Here is a 14,923-nt window from a genome sequence, read left to right on the forward strand (position 1 = left end):
TACATCAAAGACACATACTGGCCACTGCATGTTTTTAGCCATTTGCCACCAGACGACACACCAAAGGCAACCATCAAAGACTTTTCACAAGGGATAGAATAGGGAGGTAATAAACATAGGTAAAGGGATGTGGGTGGCGCTGTGGTCTAAACCACTGAGCCTCTTGGGCTTGCCGATCAGGTGGTCGCTGGTTCAAATCCCCACAGTGGGGTGAGCTCCCAATGCTCGGTCCCAGCTCCTGCCAACCTAGCAGTTTGAAAGCACGTCAAAGTGCAAGTAGATAAATAGGTACCGCTCCGGCAGGAAGGTAAACAAAGTTTCCGTGCGCTGCTCTGGTTCGCCAGAAGCTGCTTAGTCATGCTGGCCACATAACCCGGAAGCTGTACACCGGCTACTTTGGCCAGTAAAGCGAGATGAGTGCCACAACCCTAGAGTAGTCTGCGACTGGACCTAACAGTGAGGGGTCCCTTTACCTTTAAATAGAGCCAGGAAGAGATAGACAGGAAGAGTTGACCATGTCAGATCACTATCTCATCGAAATTCTTCCAGAATAATTATCCCATAGAAGGCTGCAGTTCAGAGTGCTGGAGTTTCCTAAAGGCATTGCTTTTAACTTCATATAAATTAACAAGTGACTTTTTCTTCTTTGAACATGATGGGAATAGAGGAGGCTATCTGAAGCTCAGTAAGAGCTGCTGAGGCAGCTGCCTTGAGAATGATTCTCAACTAGGCACATTTTCTTTCTTTCTTTCTTTCTTTCTTTCTTTCTCTCTCTCTCTCTCTCTCTCTCTTTCTGACATTCCTGTGGTCTTCCTTCGTCAGGTTGCAACACCCATTGTGAAGTCAGTGATGCCACAAGTGTGGACCCACATACTCAAGTTTGTCACTGGGAGAAACAGGAGGTGCTCATATTGATTACTGCAATGCGTTATACGTAGGGCTCCCTCTGAAGATGGTTTGGAAACTTCAGTTAGTGCAGAATTCAGCAGCCAGGTTGCTCACCGGGGCAAGATGCTTTGAGCATACTACACTGATCCTGGTCTGACTGCACTGGCTACCAATTAGTTTCCAGGCCCAATTCAAAGTGCTGGTTTTGACCTATAAAGCCTTACACTGCTCAGGACCGCAATACCTCAAGGTACTGAGGTATACCGCCTCTCTGCATTTGGACCTACCTGGGCTCTGAGATCATCCTCTGAGGCCCTTCTTCACGTGCCTTTTCCATGAGATGTTTGGAGGGTGGCAACACAAGAACGGGCCTTAAAGCAAGTTGTATGAAAGGAGCCCCACACAGTCAGAATCGATGCACACAGCTTAGATCGACAGCAGTTTTATTATGGAGATGGCATGAAATTCAAAAGACTTCAACATAAACACAAAAGTAACACAAGTGCTGTGGTGGTTTGATTACAATTATAGACCAGAAATACATCTCCTTTCCTTACAAGGAGCCATCAGTCATGGAGCCAATAAACTGATATGACCCTTTTGCTTATTCCAGGTGATTCTGCTACATATTGATTATGCAAAGACCATTCTGGTGTTGATACTTGTTTCCAGGCTCTTATACATAATGGCATAACATTCTGGGAAAATTAATTCACCCAAGGCCAAGGTAAAGCCAGCTAAGCTGTCGACGTGTTATTGTTTTGAAAACAGCAACAAAGAACACAAAAGAATGCTACTATTTTTACTGCAAACACTGAAACAATTTCTTCATTTTTTACTGATTTCTGCTTCCTAATCCCAAAGACTTTAGCTTGATAGAAAACCGAGAATGTTTTCAATGAACCACTGAAACACGTTTGTCTTTTGAAGAGCATTCAAATTTCCTGAAGTTTATATTGATAGGGTTTGTGTTTTCTGCATTATTCCAGAGAAAAACCTTCCACGAAAAATGTTCATGGACCCAATATGTTTTACGGAAACCAAAATTACAAATGACAATCCTTCTTTATTTCCTCTGGAAGATATTTCACATGGAAAGAATGAACGTCATTCCATGATGGTTGGCTTTTACGCAGCATTACCCAATCACTCTTAAGGGTAAAACTAAATATGAAAAGGGAAATCCACTACTTGATTTCCTGATTATATTTTAATGACTATATTGAGGGGGAACTGAATCAGGTTTACAGTGTTGAGGGAAGAGGTTTAAGCCTTTAACATTTGCCCTGCAACTCTTCCCCCACACAAGAAAGTATTGTTAGCTATAGAAGGAAACAAGACTACAGGTCCCCAGCCCATTAATTTGTCAGAACAGCCATACATATTATGCCCATTATTTTCAGAAAGTAATGAATTGTTTTTATTAGGGGACAATTAATGCATTTTAACTTCAATGTGTGTTTTATGGCAGATGTGAAAATTAAAAATGTACTTAAAAACATATGGTTAGCCAATGAAAAACACAGTAAATGGTAACGGCAGAACTGCATGATGCACAGTGAAATATATAGAATAGACAGATGCCCTGTGTGCATTCTCCAGTCTTGATACCTATGGAGAACAGATCTCACATCTTTTGATAGTCAGAGTGGGAGGAAGAGTAAATGGCAGAGGTATTACATAACTACATCAGTGCAATGCATGAGCGGTGATGAAGTAACTAAGAAAATCAGATATATTTTCATATTGCAAATCTGAATTGACTACTGCATGGCAACCCTAGCAGATGCAGTGCTATCCATTTAATCAGTGTTGTGCCACTGTAGACAGTCATGGCTTTCCCCTGGAAACTGTGTTGTTTTTTTAAGGATGCTGTGAGCTGTTAGGAGACACCTATTCTCCTCACAGAGATACCAGATGGGGTTAACAAGCAACCCATCTTCCCAGGGAACTCTGGGAGTTCAGGGAGGGCCGCAGCTCAGCAGTAGAGAGTATCGGCTTTGGATGCAGAAGATACCAGTTTCAACCCAGATAGGGCTAGGGATATCTCCTAACGGAACCTCTGGAACTGTGGGTGTAAAATTTGCCATTGAGAAGCTGTTAATAAGCACTTTAGATCACCTGTAATGTCTGGTAAGAACTGCTGGATCAGGAAGATCCCACGATGAAAATGCAAGCGATGTTCTCATTACTTCATCTCTCATGCACTGCATTGATATACCTGCGTAGACCTCTTTCATTTCTCTCTCCATCCCACTGTGTAGTTCTCCCTTCCAGCTTGTTCACTGAGTGGGACCCATCACTCTTATGCCTAGTTTGCCCCTGCGAGTCAGCCTTGCCTAATTTGACTACTTCCAGGGATGGGAAAACTGGTGGCCCTCCAGTTGTTGGACTTCAACTCCCATCAGCCCTCACTGCTGGCTGTACTGGATGGGAGTTGGAGTCTAGCGACACCTGGAGGACCACAGGTATCTCCACCCCTGACTTAGCTGAGGACACCTTTAGTTCTGGTAGCTCTTTCTGGTGGTGGAGGTTTTCGACACAATCTTCATACTGGAACTGCTCCCCCGGGCTGAACCCATGCTCCCAGATAGCACCTTGCCACCAGCAGAGGTGAAACTGCTTCCTCCAGTGCTGAGGCCTCCTCCGTAGCCAAGGCCAACGCCACCTGCAAGGCCCATGGCACTTCCACCGCCGTAGTTCATGCCTCCAGATGAATGGACCACAGCTGCAAAGGGACCAGAGGAGAAGTTCAGGGTTCATGGATTAAAACATCTGAGGAACATCAAAGAAGGCATAAAGAATTCCACAACCTAATACAGTGGTACATCGGGTTACATACGCTTCAGGTTACAGACTCCGCTAACCCAGAAATAATGCTTCAGGTTAAGAACTTTGCTTCAGGATGAGAACAGAAATCATGCTCCGGCGGCACAGCAGCAGCAGGAGGCCCCATTAGCTAAAGTGGTGCTTCAGGTTAAGAACAGTTTCAGGTTAAGTACGGACCTCCAGAACGAATTAAGTGCTTAACCCGAGGTACCACTGTATTTCTGTTTTGATACAATAACTATGCATTTCTTTGGGTATATTTTTTGAGGCTGACAAAACATTTGATCCTTTATTTCTTTAGATCAGTGGTGAGAGGTAATTAATTAGGGGATTGTGAGTTTCTGTGATTCACTTGCTGTTTACTTACAGATATTTACGGCGCCAACTCCCTCTCCAGCAAGCCTGTTAAATGAGAGAGCAAAGGAAATCACTTTAATTGTTATGACCAAGCAGCTTGGGGAAAAATAGCAGTGGTTCAAATGCAATTCTGCAGAGCTAATAACTGCCAGTAGGATCACTGTTCTATTCAAGAGCATTAAGGCATTGGCAAGGCTTTAGTTTTCGGTGCATAGAGAAATCCCACTGGAAGCTGCAAACTTTTTCTCATTTACAACTTGCTTTCCATGTGCAGGAAATGATCACTAGAATGAGGTCAAGCAATCCTGTCTTTTCCCCATCACCACCACAACAAAGTGATAGAGCAAAATGGTCTTTGGAGCTGTGGTAGCCCAAGGGTTGTGTCAAGGGGCTGCTTGGCAGATAGTTGTCTTTTGGGGGCCCAGAAGCCACAGTTGCAGCTGCCATCTTCATTTTCCAAACTGCAGTGCCCAGGAAGTTCCATTTTCCAATGGCAGTGTGGGTTTAAAAAAAACATGGCAGCTACCACGAACCCATGGCAGCATTCTTAGATTGCAACTGCAAACTCCAGCCAGAAAGCCACTCCCGACATCGGGGGGGTTGCGGGCTCACACCCACCTTCATCCGCATGGGGCTGGCTGCGGCCCCGCGCAACTAGGGGAATCTTCAGGCTGCGTCATACCCTGAGCCAGCCAATCGGCTGGCTGCAGGGGCGGGGCTTGGGTCATTTAAGGTCAGCGCGGCCCGAGAACGCCCCTTTCCATCCACGCTCCAGCTGCAGTTTCCCACCCACCCACCCTCTAGGTTTTTCCTCGGACTTTGCTATGGACCTCGGTTGTTCGCCGCAAGGGGCCTGGTAGGAGTCTTTCCACTTGGCTAATTGGCGTTGCTTTTGGAGCCATTTGGTTTTTTCGCCTACCTCGTAGCAAAACGTCACAACACCTTTGGTTTGGGCGGTCAGGCATTGGTAGGGGTATTGTTATGTAGATGTGTTGGGGGGGGAGGAGCACCATCACCTCCCCCAAATATTTAGGGGTAGTCCGATAAAGGATTCCGGGGGGGGGATTGCCTCGTCCGAAACCTATGGAGGCTAGGGCCTAAAGCGCGCTCCCGAGCAGTGACCCCTCGGGGAGCGCCTAGGGATGTGCATCTCAGGGGCTCCCCCTATTGGTGTTAACGCCTTCCGGGTTTATCCCGGATAGTCTGATAGGACCAATGCCTAAAGCCAATACCGCTCTTACCTGTAACCGATAAAGTTGTGGCCAATATTCGCCCATTAACCTTAAATTCTGGTGTCCTGTGTCTTTATTTCATTCCAACTTGGGGGGGGGGGGTGGGAATCGCCACGCAACAGAGGCCTCCGCATCAGCAAGGGACCCAGTGACCATGAGAGGATTCCGGGTGGTAATGATAGGCCTGGGCGCCCTTCTGCTAAACTTCTCTTCCCAGAAGGCTGGCCAAAAAGTTTGCTTTAGTTTTCAGAGCCCGTCATCATAATGTAAACATTGTATCTGGGACCACTGGTCAACAGAGGACTATATTAGATATGTGTGTTGTAGTTTTGACTGCTGTGGAGTGGTCCTCTAGATGTTGTTGAACAAAAACTCCCATCATCCTTGACCACTAGCCAATCTGGTGGGGACTGATGGGAATTGGAGTCCAATGACACCTGGAGGACCACAGTTCCTCCATCCCTGGGTGATACCTTGGTTGGCAGGAAGTCTGGTGGAGATCAAAGAGGAGGGTGGGGTCTGTACACACCAAGAGAGGGTCTTTTTCCACCAGCAGTCTAGCGGTGCATTTTACACTTTACCCCAGCCCACTTGGGTTCCACCAACCTGCTCTCCTCCCCTTCCAGCAGCTTCCTATAGGTGGCGATCTCAATATCCAGGGTCAGTTTGACATTCAAGAGCTCCTGGTAGTCCCGAAGGTGACGAGCCATGTCTGCCTTGGCCTTCATTAGAGCCTCCTCCAGTTTGGCCAACTTTATCCTAGCATCTTTAAGGGCAAGTTCTCCACGCTGCTCTGCATCGGCAATGGCTGCCTGCAGGCTGGCACACTAGGGGAAAAAGAAAAGACAATGTTCTCAGCTTGGAGCAACTTAGGATAATTTAATTAGAATTAAGTAAAACATCTGGATCCACGGTATTGTCATCAGCAAAAGAGGGCATTTGAAGACTGGTACAAAAAAAGCTTATTTTACTTGCCAGCTTTGCCATGAAATACTCCTTTAGTTGAAATTTTCAGCAGCCCTGCATGGCAGTACCTGTTTTTTCACATTGTCGATCTCGGAATGGAGTCGTTGGATCATGCGGTTCAGCTCAGAGATCTCAGTCTTTGTATTGCGCAGATCATCTCCGTGCCTTCCAGCGGAAAGCTGCAATTCTTCATACTGAGAGTTAAAAAAGCGGGGAAATTATTTAGATTACTGAAGAGCAAACTTTGATGGAGGCAAACATAGGGTGGCCACTTTTAAATTACCAAAAAGAGAGCAAATGCATCACCCCTTCCTCAAAAGAAGGAAAAAACTCCAAAGAGGAGAAAGGAGGACACAGATTTTCATAAAATGTGCACACGTATATACAGTCATACTTTGGATCTCAAATGGCTTAGTTGCCAAATGTTTTGGCTCCCAAATGATAACAAAACAGAAGTGAGTGTTCCAGTTTTCGAACGATTTTCGGAAACCAAACATCCGGTGTGGCTTCTGTGGCTTCTGATTGGCTGCAGGAAGCTCCTGCAGCCAATTGAAAGTCGTGCCTTAATTTTTGAATGGTTCCAGGAATTGAACGGACTCTCGAAATGCATTCTGTTCAACAACTAAGTGTCAGGGAACTGCCATCGGAGCCAGAGGCGGAGGCAAGGCTCCCAAGCGATGCTGGAGAAGGGCCCAGCAGGGAGAGAGGGAGCTCATTGGCTGGGGAAGGAAATCAGCGTAACACCAGGGATAAAGGGGGGCAGATGGGGGAATCGGCGAGGGAGCTCCAGGACTCCTCGCCGGAGACCAGCGGGGAGAGCACAGGTCCTCCGCTACCCACACCCACCCTGCGCAGAAGACTTCCGCGCAGGGAGAGTAGGCGGAGACTTTGCGTCAAAGAACTTTTGTGCTGGAAGATGTTCAAGAAACGCCCACTGACGGATTCTGCTAGCGACTGAAACAGCCATGAAGTGAAGGGCTGTCCAGACAGAAAAGGTTTAACCAGGCAACCTAGCTAGGAGTGGCGGCAACTTACGCACGAGCAACCCCTATAACCATTACACTAAGGTACGACTGTAGATGTAAATTTAGACATAATATATACTGGTCAAATAGGCACACAATACATCTCCCCATATTGGAAAGGCTGTGAGCAGGTGACCTTCATGCCTGCTCAGTCTGCTGCCCAGGTGCTCATTGGTGATGGGCAACTTCAAGATCCTCCATGTTTTCCTTTCTTAGGGTTCTTTATCTTTTCATGGAGTTAGATCAGACAGCCTTTCAAACAGAGGATGCCTTGAGGTACAGGAATATCCCCCAACTGCTCTTCAAATAGGGACTGTCTTCTGTAAAAGTAAGATACATGACCACTCTAGATACATAGCTTTAGAGTCCTGGCTCCTCCTTTCAAACCCATTTCCCCATCACTTAAGAACTGCTCACCTTGCTTTGATACCACGATTCTGCCTCAGCCCTGCTTCGGTTGGCAATGTCTTCATACTGAGCCTTGACCTCGGCAATGATGCTGTTCAGGTCCAGGTTTCGGTTGTTGTCCATTTGGAGAACGACAGAGGTGTCAGAAATGTGGGCCTGCAACTGGGCTAATTCCTACAGGAGGGGGAGGAGTTGAAGAAAGAGGGCTTACCAAGATGAAAGAAGCTTATTTCAGAGATGGGGAACCTTTGGCTCTTCAGATGTTGCTGGACTCCAGCTGCCATCATCCTAGCCAGCATGGCCAAGGGTCAGAGATTATGGGAGTGGTAGTCTAGCAATGACTCGAGTGTTCCCCCATCTCTACTGTACTAGACGGAAAAGTGAGTCCCTAGAACAGTCTGCAACCCTGCTTGAAAAAAACACCCCCAATTCTTGCTAATATTGAGGATGCAGTTACCTCAAGAAACTTCCTTGGTGCTTGGTTGGTTACATGTCAGGCCTAACTCTTTGTATTTTGTCTATCCATTCATCTTTCAGTCTGGAATGTATTTTATTATGGCTCTGAGCGACATATTAAGTAAGAAACAGTTTGACTTAAGCTGGATTCTGTTAACTGGTCCCAATATTTCAGTAGTGAGCAAGAGGTACACTTCTAGGACAGCTTCTCTAGCGGAACAGCAAAGATGCTGCTGGAAAAATTGCTCAAATGGCAAAACTGATTGATCTGTGCCGGATTAAGCCCTGTGGAGGCTGGATGGCAGTTGAAATTGCAGCCCACCCCCGTTGTGCGCATGCTCTACTGGGATAGCATTGAACTAAGAAAGCTTGATTTCAATTTTCTTTCAAGATCAAATCAAGATTATTTTGACCCGTTGTCTCAGGGGCCCTAAAAGGCTTGGGGCCCATATGCTGATGCCTACACAGCCTATTGGTACTGGGGAATCCTGTGGCTTTCCAGAAAATGCTAGACTCCAGATGACATCAGCCACAGCTAGCATGGCCGATGGTGAGGGATGATGGGAGTTGTAGTCCAACAATATCTGGAATGCCAGAAGTTTCCCATCTCTGACTTAGACTTCAACAGAGTAGTATAGGATTGAGCCACAAGGAGCTGGTTTCCCCTCTGTTAGGATGCCATCTGAGTAGAGCCCTAGAGATTGAACTTGTTGGTAGCAACCAATGCTTTAAAATGCAAAATGTCAACCAGAGCTGGTTTTGGTTCACATTGCTACAGTCTTCTTTCTTTCTCCCTGAAAAGACTAGAAGGTGTTCTTACTTCTGCATAGAAAGCTCTCAAGAAGTTGATTTCATCAGCTAGGGAATCCGCTCTGGCTTGCAGCTCAACCTTGTTCATAAAGGAAGCATCCACATCCTGGAAAGAGGGAAAAAGATCAAAGGGCTGAACACCACAGCAGATGTGAGAGCCAAAACGAAACCACAAGTTTCCCCTAAAAGTACAAGGGTTAAAGCATGCATTTGTTTAAAGTGGTGGCCCCATCACTCTGTGCCAAATGTGCTGAAGTTACTGTTAAGAATTCAGTGGTCTGTGTTTGCCTGAGCTTGAGTCTGGAGTAAGGATTCTGAGCTCCTTTGTTCTGATTCGATACAGGATGTCCAATCACAGAACGTTTCAAGATTGGGACCTCTGCCATTGGCCCTTGAACTCTGAGTTGTGATTCGCAACTTGGAAGTTTAGACAGCCAATCACGTTGGCTGGGTGTGGCCCAGGCTTTCAGAAATCTATATAAGCAGTTGCTTTGCCCCTGTTTCCCAGTTATGTAGTTCAGTCAAGGTTCTTGCCTCATGGAAACCCACTCACCTTCTTGAGCACCACAAAATCATTTTCTGCACCTGTGCGCTTGTTGATCTCCTCTTCATACCTGTTGGAGGGAGGGGGAAATTGAGTGACTCATTACCACTGGATGAGTGGAAGAAAAGACCTTCCCACCTATTTCACAGCCTCCCATCACCATCTGTCACTTGCCACATTAATCTTTGGGTCTTTCACCAGAATAAAGTAGAAGGATGGAACCTATGTGCAAAAAAGTAAGCACATCCCTGTTTGAAGACTGATATTTGCTGAAGCTAAGAGTGATTATAATTCCTTTTATGATTTATGGTTTGCAATAAACATATGTTTTTTGTTTGTTTAAAACATTATTGTACTGGTTAGTATTATTTTTATTTTGAATTGCACATGGTGGGCACCATAATCTTTTCAGTGTTTAGGGCCTCTAAAGGTCTTAAGTTGGCCCTGGTAAGAACACCCTCCATGCCCTGCTCCCTCTCTCCATGAATCTACCTCCCCGCCATCTGCCACCATCTGCTCCTTCTTCCTCCCCCATTGCTACCTGCCACCCGCTTGCTTTCCTGGCAAAGAGCCAATGAGCAAGTAGGCAGGGGCATCCACTGCTTCTCTCTCTCAGCACCTCCATCACCGTTTGGGCCAGAGAGAAAGGTGGGTGAATGCTGGCAGGTTGCAATGCTGAAGAAGAGAAGGAGGAGGAGGTTCGGGGGCTTTTGTCATGGGTGGGGGCTGCTGGAGTTTGGGCCCTCAGAAGATGCCCAGCCAGGCTGACTTTTGACATGTGACCAAAAATCTGACATGGACTATATGGGATTGGCAGAAATGACTGGCAGAATCCGAGACCAGGGAGAAGAGTCGGTGGAAGAAGATTGGAAGAAATTTAAAGATTATCTACAGAAATATTGTAAAATTAATGAGTGTTAGAATGATGTTGGATTGAAATTAAGTGTTAAGAGATATGGGGAAAAAAAGGATTATAAATAGGTAATAATATAATGGTAAGGATTTGCTGAACTAACAATTTGGGGTGGAATACAAAAAAGGGAGGTATGAGGAGGTCCGGGAAACAAGTTAAAAGAAAATAAGTAATTGAAAATGTATGTGTGTTTTTCTTTTTTTAAAAAAAAAGTTTTGTTATTCTGTAAAAAAAAAAAAAGATTTTCATCTGACTGAGATTTTGCTTCACATTTAGAGCATTGGCAGTCAGCTAAGGAGAAGACTCCTTTTCATTTGTCTATTTTACAATCTTTTGCCTTCAGTCAGATTGCTGCAGTATGTGCAAGTAACTTGGAGCAGGGGTTTCAGTGTGGCTGCCCCTGTTGTGGAACAGCTTCCTTCTTGAAAAACACCCACCACCTGCATTTTCCAGAAACAACTGTGTTCCAACAGACTTCCCTAACTGGATAAATGGGTCTTTGTCCTGAGTGTCTAATTTGCATTGTCTTCTTTTAAATAGATCTGCTGTCGTGATGCTTTAAACTAGTTGGGGTTTTTTCGTTTGTGTTTTTAACTGCACACCGCCTTGAGATAATTGTGCAGAAGTTGATTGATAAATTAATTGTGGTTATGATAGAATTGAAAATGTGGAAGGGACCCCAAGGATCCTCTAGTCCAACTCCCTACCGTGCAACAATGAGGATGATAACAATATTAATAATTTTACAATACCCACCTTATCTTGAAGTCCTCCACAGTATCCTGCATGTTCAATTCCATGTCTAATTGTGGTCTCTGTCTTGTAATATTATCCATTTTTCTTCTTAAATTACTGATGTATGACTCAAATATAAACTCAAGGCTATTCCTGGTGATCTTTTGCTCCTGCAAGAGGCTCCATGTGGTCTCTAGCATTTGGTTCTGTTGCTCCAGGAAACGGACCTGAATGTATCCCACCAAGACAAAAATATGTTGAATGTTGGCATCGTGTACATACAAAACAGAATATGGGTTGCTAAGCTATACCACCTTCAAAGGAGGTAATATCCTGACATCTTTCCCTTCTGTTTTTAAATAGATTGCAAGAAATTGCCACAGCAAATACTTTACATAGAAAATGTTACAGGAAGCTGGCAGGTTGTACCTAATGAGCTAGTATTAATAGCAGCTCAAAGAGTGGTTAGTATCAAATGATTCAGAAGGTCCAGGAGCTTTACAGATGGTGGATAAATGGAAAGATATAGGAATGAAACTGGGAAGTGTTATCTTTTGAGACATGCATCTAATTGTGTCTATTGGTTGCTTAAAAAAAAAAGAAGCATGGTGAAGTTTGGGCTCTCATCTGCTGGTAGGTACCAAGCAGTGGAGTCTGATATCTTGCACGGCTACCTGGTCTTCCAACTGCAACCTCCATCTTTATTCATGTGCTCATTTCTTCCTAGCAATCCCATGCTAAATACTCCTTTACTCTCACATATTGCATAAGTGGGCACAGCATTTTAAGAGCTTGAGCTATGAACTGGGAGCACCTTTTTCAAATTTCATCATCTCTTGGTCTTTCTCACAAGACAAGCAAAAGCTGGACACTATGCAAGGTACACAAAGCTATCTAAACATATTCCATTGACACAATGTGTTTTAGCTGAAGAACCAGACCTTCAGTGTTAGAGAATTTGATCTTGCATAATGTGCCAATGCACTACACCAGGAGAATGAAACTGGATCCAACTACAGCAGGTGTGTGGAGCCTTTGGTTCCCATTATAGACAGCTGCCATTGTTCATAACCAGGGATAATGGGATTTGTAGTTCTTCCCCATCTCTGACTAACCATCAGGAAAGGATCCATGATGTGAGAGCAAGGATGCTCTAAAAATACAGTGGTACCTCGGTTTTCAAACTTAATACGTTCTGGAAGACCGTTTGAGTTCTGAAATGTTTGAAAACCGAACAATAAATACGGAAAACTCAATACGTAAGCCGCATGGCATGTTCGACTTCCGAGACATGTTCAAAAACTGAAGCATTTACTTCTGGGTTTACGGCGTTCGAAAACCAAAATTTTCATCAACAGAGACTTTTGAAAACCGAACTACCACTGTACACGGCTGTGTCTATTTCTAGCAAGGAAATGTTGGTAGGATATAGTAAGCAGGGAAAGAAATAGCTGCCCTATATTGTCAGTAGAGCTTGTTTAAACAGTAGCAGGAAGAAACTTGTTTTAAAGTAGCATAAAGTTTTTAGGATGGCATCAAGAGAGAAACTTACCTTATCAATGAAGGAGCCAAAGTTGTTGTTGAGTGTCTTGATCTGCTCCTTCTCTTCCTTCCTCAGCTCCTGGATGGTGGGGTCAATCTCCAAGTTAAGAGGCACCAGGAGGTTTGGGTTGATGGTAACCTCATGGATGCCACCTGCGCCAGCTCCATAGCCACCACCACCTCCTAAGCCATAGAGGCTTATGCTGCCAAAGCCACCACTGACACGTCCAAAGCCTGCACCACCTCCCCAGGAGACCGAAACCATGCTAAAGCTAGTTCAGCTACCTGGGATAACAGCTGAAGATGTGCTAAAATTCTCCTCCGGGCTAGAAGAGGAAACAGAGAGAGACAAAGAGAGATGAGACAAGACTGCTGGACAGCCAAGGTGAAAGGATCCTCTGGGAAGCTCATGTGTTTCCCCTTTTTATCTCATTGGAGAGCTGGGTTTGGCAGCTGGAGATCTCAGGTAATTGGCCTGAATCAATCTCTCTGGTATGTCTGGCATGAGGCATTTTCCATTATTTTCATCACTTCATGTACCTAACGTAGTGTCCTGACGACTTGTAAAACTGGTAAGTGGAATTTTCTAACTCTGTGTCTTGCCCAATGCATGATGGTTCTTTTAAAATTAGATTCAGAAGCAATACAAATGCAAGTGGGTGAGAAGATTACAGTTTTTATTCTGAACAGTAAGTAAAATAAACATTACCAAGCAGCACTTAAATCTGGCCATGAAATGCCCTGAAGAAGCGTCAAAGCGAATCCCGGGTAGCCTTCGATGCATAGCAATGGGTCCAACAGTCTATGCTGAATTTCTGAACGTCTATGCTCCAAAACTAGATATTTTATAGATGCTGGCTCAGCTATGAGCCACCCTGCCCTACATCAAAGACACATACTGGCCACTGCATGTTTTTAGCCATTTGCCACCAGACGACACACCAAAGACTTTTCACAAGGGATAGAATAGGGAGGTAATAAACATAGGTAAAGGGATGTGGGTGGCGCTGTGGTCTAAACCACTGAGCCTCTTGGGCTTGCCGATCAGAAGGTCGCTGGTTCAAATCCCCACAGTGGGGTGAGCTCCCAATGCTCGGTCCCAGCTCCTGCCAACCTAGCAGTTTGAAAGCACGTCAAAGTGCAAGTAGATAAATAGGTACCGCTCCGGCAGGAAGGTAAACGGAGTTTCCGTGCGCTGCTCTGGTTCGCCAGAAGCTGCTTAGTCATGCTGGCCACATGACCCGGAAGCTGTACACCGGCTACCTTGGCCAGTAAAGCGAGATGAGTGCCACAACCCTAGAGTAGTCTGCGACTGGACCTAACAGTGAGGGGTCCCTTTACCTTTAAATAGAGCCAGGAAGAGATAGACAGGAAGAGTTGACCATGTCAGATCACTATCTCATCAAAATTCTTCCAGAATAATTATCCCATAGAAGGCTGCAGTTCAGAGTGCTGGAGTTTCCTAAAGGCATTGCTTTTAACTTCATATAAATTAACAAGTGACTTTTTCTTCTTTGAACATGATGGGAATAGAGGAGGCTATCTGAAGCTCAGTAAGAGCTGCTGAGGCAGCTGCCTTGAGAATGATTCTCAACTAGGCACATTTTCTTTCTTTCTTTCTTTCTTTCTTTCTTTCTTTCTTTCTTTCTTTCTTTCTCTCTCTCTCTCTCTCTCTCTCTCTCTCTCTCTCTCTCACTCTCTTTCTGACATTCCTGTGGTCTTCCTTCGTCAGGTTGCAACACCCATTGTGAAGTCAGTGATGCCACAAGTGTGGACCCATATACTCAAGTTTGTCACTGGGAGAAACAGGAGGTGCTCATATTGCAACGCCATGATTACTGCAATGCGTTATACATAGGGCTCCCTCTGAAGATGGTTTGGAAACTTCAGTTAGTGCAGAATTCAGCAGCCAGGTTGCTCACTGGGGCAAGATGCTTTGAGCATACTACACTGATCCTGGTCTGACTGCACTGGCTACCAATTAGTTTCCAGGCCCAATTCAAAGTGCTGGTTTTGACCTATAAAGCCTTATACTGCTCAGGACCGCAATACCTCAAGGTACTGAGGTATACCGCCTCTCTGCATTTGGACCTACCTGGGCTCTGAGATCATCCTCTGAGGCCCTTCTTCACGTGCCTTTTCCATGAGATGTTTGGAGGGTGGCAACACAAGAACGGGCCTTAAAGCAAGTTGTATGAAAGGAGCCCCACACAGTCAG

General features: G+C 45.1%; 1 pseudogene across 1 annotated transcript; it reads right to left on the reverse strand.

Moving 5' to 3' along the window:
- Positions 1 to 2,909: 2,909 nt before the first annotated feature.
- Positions 2,910 to 14,850, reverse strand: LOC310758144 (keratin, type II cytoskeletal 75-like; annotated as a pseudogene). The gene is made up of 10 exons (XR_014552295.1): positions 14,801 to 14,850; positions 12,716 to 13,031; positions 11,185 to 11,390; positions 9,525 to 9,585; positions 8,982 to 9,077; positions 7,715 to 7,879; positions 6,341 to 6,466; positions 5,913 to 6,133; positions 4,085 to 4,119; positions 2,910 to 3,616 (listed from the first exon to the last, which is right to left on the reverse strand). The product of XR_014552295.1 is annotated as a keratin, type II cytoskeletal 75-like (transcript).
- Between the last annotated feature and the right edge of the window lie 73 nt (positions 14,851 to 14,923).

Source organism: Podarcis filfolensis (assembly GCF_964270895.1).
Source record: "Podarcis filfolensis genome assembly, chromosome: 2".
Classification (NCBI taxonomy): Eukaryota; Metazoa; Chordata; class Lepidosauria; order Squamata; family Lacertidae; genus Podarcis; species Podarcis filfolensis.